This window comes from Euprymna scolopes, chromosome 41 (assembly GCF_053919585.1).
Source record: "Euprymna scolopes isolate OS-2025 chromosome 41, ASM5391958v1, whole genome shotgun sequence".
Classification (NCBI taxonomy): domain Eukaryota; kingdom Metazoa; phylum Mollusca; class Cephalopoda; order Sepiida; family Sepiolidae; genus Euprymna; species Euprymna scolopes.
Window position 1 is genome coordinate 64,358,341 of NC_136522.1, and position 3,999 is coordinate 64,362,339.

A 3,999-nucleotide genomic window follows, 5' to 3' on the forward strand; every position below is an offset into this window, starting at 1 on the left:
GGCAATGAATACAAAAGTTTAACGATTTTTTCCTTAATCCATGGATTTTCAATAAATGGCTCATCTCATCACAGAAAATGATTTCAGCAAAATAATGTTTATAGGTAGTTTTTAATTGTGCTAGGATATACGACGATACTTAACCGTATTTATAGTTTGAAAACAACCAACAAGATAGCTTCGAATTTGGGAGTATCAAAACCAAAGCAAAATATGATGAAAGTAAAAATAAAATAGATAAACCCCATAATTTATTATACCATATCTGTTCACACTGAAACAATTATCACAATATTCTGTGGATCTATATTAAAAAAAACCTTGTTAAACTTTGTGACATATTTCCATTCTATGGAGGTCAGGTGCAAACGAACACCCCATAATTTTATTATACCATATTTCTTCAAACTGAAACATAATTATCAAAGTATACTTACGCAGATAGCTATGAAAAGTCTTTATTAAAGTTTGTGCCTATTTCCATTATATGGATGCCAGACGCAAACGCAGACCCCCACAATTTTATTATACCATCCCTATTTAAGTTAAACCATGCGTATCAAAGTATTCCTGTGTCTCGATACATCTTCTATCATTATATGTAATCTGTTTTTTAAAATAGTCAACCCTATAGGAGCCTATTCGTGACCAGACACACACACACACACATTCAGCTTTATATTATATATATATATATATATATATATATATATACATATATATATATATATATATATATATATATGATATACGCAATGGTAAACAATAAGCTAATATGATATCAGTATTACCAACAAGATATATATATATATATATATATATATATATATATATATATATATATATATATATATATATATAGCCAGTAGAGTTTAGTTTCCTAGAAGTACATCCAATGAAACAACATGTGTCTACCAAAGAGTGCTCAATGAGTGAACAGAGCAGGTATATTAAATTTATTTATACAAACATTAATGGCTACATATCACCCACGTTGGGGGATTACGTCTTCAGGCTAAGAATTACCGTCGAAAACAAAGAGTTTTCGACGGTAATTCTTAGCCTGATGACGTAATCCCCCAACGCGGGTGATTACAGAAACATGTATGCACATATGTAGCCATTAATGTTTGTATAAATAAATTTAATATATATATATATATATATATATATATATATAGAGAGAGAGAGAGAGAGAGAGTGAGAGAGAGAGCGAAAGAGAGAGGGAAATATAAAGGAACAAACCGTATTATGTGTTCATCATAGTTTCGTCTTTATTTCGAGACTTCCTTCGAAATAAAGACGAAACGTTGATGAACACATAATACGGTTTGTTCCTTTTTATTTCTCTATTTTGTCAGAATACTATTTCCATTATTTTCATCATATATATATATATATATATATATATATATATATATATATATATATATATATATATATATATATATAAGCTAATACAGGGTGTCCCTAAAACTGTGTGCACTTTAAAAAAATTATAACTTTATTGGTATTAGCAATAGTAAGAATCTGTAAAATAGATTTGAAAGAAGTAAATCTATAATTTTTAACCTTTTATTGAAATTTTATTTAACTTTCCACATGCCCTCCATTATTAGCAATACAAATGGTAATACGATTTTGCAGTTCACGAAAAACATTTGCCAAATGATTTATAGTAATGCCTGAAATCACATTAGTTATTCTAGCTTTCAAATCTTTCAATGAACTAGGTTTGGTTACATACACAATTGTTTTCACGTGTCCCCATAAAAAAATCTAATTGAGTCAAATCTGGCGAACGTGGAGGCTAATGAAATGGTCCTCCCCTTCCGATCCATCTGTTAGGAAATTTCTGATTCAGAAACTGTCTACCACGCCGAGAAAAGTGGCAAGGAGCTACATCTTGTTGAAACACTGTATCATTTCAAGTTTAATTGTTCAAGTTGCGGAATAAAGTAATTCTGCAACATATCTAAGTAGCTGTTACTGTTAATAACACGATCTTCAAAAAAATATGGCCCTATGATTCGATTTATTCCCAAAGCACACCACACATTAACTTTAAGAGAGTCCCTTTCATGTTCAACAGTTTCATTTGGGTTTTCAATTCCCCAAATTCGGCAATTATGCCTGTTGACCTTGCCACTAACGTGAAATGTTGCTTCATCAGAAAACAGTAAATTACTCACAAATGCATCATCATTACAAAGTTTTTCATTGAACTGCTGACAGAAAGTTAGCGGTGCATAATAATCCTCTTCTAACAACTGTTGATGCATTGAATTTTGTAAGCTTTCATATGAAGTTTTGCCCGCAGAATCTTATGCACAGTAGATTTTGGCAGCCCGAGCTCCAATGATGCACGTCTTACAGACTTTCTTGGGCTTGCAGTAAAGGATTCTTCTATGGAAGCAACACTTTCGTCACTGACACATGGCCTTCCAGGCCGTGGTTTATCATGGACAGAGCCTGTCTCTTTACATTTTTTTCATCCATTTAACAATGGTGTTCCTATGAGGCGCTTTTTTTGTTGTATTCAATTCTAAACTTTCTTTGTACAGCAATAGTAGATTTCAATTCAGCCAACCAAAGGACACAGTTTACTTTTTCTTCAATTGAAGCCATGGGATCAAATTGATTCTGAAAAACAAAAGAAAATATTTTTACTTATTTTTTACTTATCTAAAAATTGTTACGACTTTTGTGGTGAAAAATTATTCAATAACTATACTTAAAACTAGATACATGAAACTTTATAACATTTTTTACAGATTATTTCTATCGCAAATATAAATAAAATTATAATTTTTTAAAGTGCACACGAACTTTATGGGCACCCTGTATAAATACCAGTATTACCAACAAGATATATATATATATATATATATATATATATATATATATATATATATATATATATATATATATATATATATATATATATATAATACATACGTTAACGCACGCGCAAATACGCATACATACATATACATATATATGTACATTTCTACACATTCATATACAGGCACATACGCACACACACATATATATAAACAATGTATGTGCAGACATACATGGATCCATATGCAGACATACATGCACATACACACAACTCTTATACATATATATACACTCACAAATATATATAGACACATATACATATACATATATATATGCACACACTTACCTATATGCATATATGTGGAGATATAGATTTCCATTAAGAAGTAGATATACATATATACATACATACATACATACATACACATACCTACGCATCTACCCCTATACACGTATATACAATTACATAAATATAGATATTAATAAAAAATATAAACATACAGACATATATAGACATATACACACATATATACACATACATATGTGTGTGTGTGTGTGTGTGTGTGTGTGTGTGTGTGTGTGTGTGTGTGTGTGATACGCAATGGTAAACAATAAGCTAATATAAATACCAGTATTACCAACAAAATACACACACACACACACACACACATACATATATATATATATATATATATATATATATATATATATATATATATATATATATATATATATATATATATATGAGCAAAGGCCCGCGTTCCAGTAATATACCTCTTTCAATACGTGTGTTTTAGCAAATGGAAAATAGAAAAAAGCTATCAACAAACTTGAACGATGACGGTTAATTCGCCCGCGCTTTCTGGCAAACCGCAAGAAGAAATTCAAGTTCGCTCTTCCGTCTCGGCATTAGCTAAGGAACGCCTACTGCGCAATATGATGTTTGCGCGCTTTTTGAAACTTGCTGTTGATTGCCTGCGACTTGTCGGCTTTCCCTTTTCCGGATGTTTGTTTGTTTGTTTGCTTTTCTTGACTAAAATGAGGAAACTGATTCTCTTTATTTCAACGTAATCGGTTAACTGATTACTCACCATCATTTGTCCTTTGTATCCTGTATCTGCACTTCAGAAAAAAAAGTCCAAGCCTGTGCGGTTT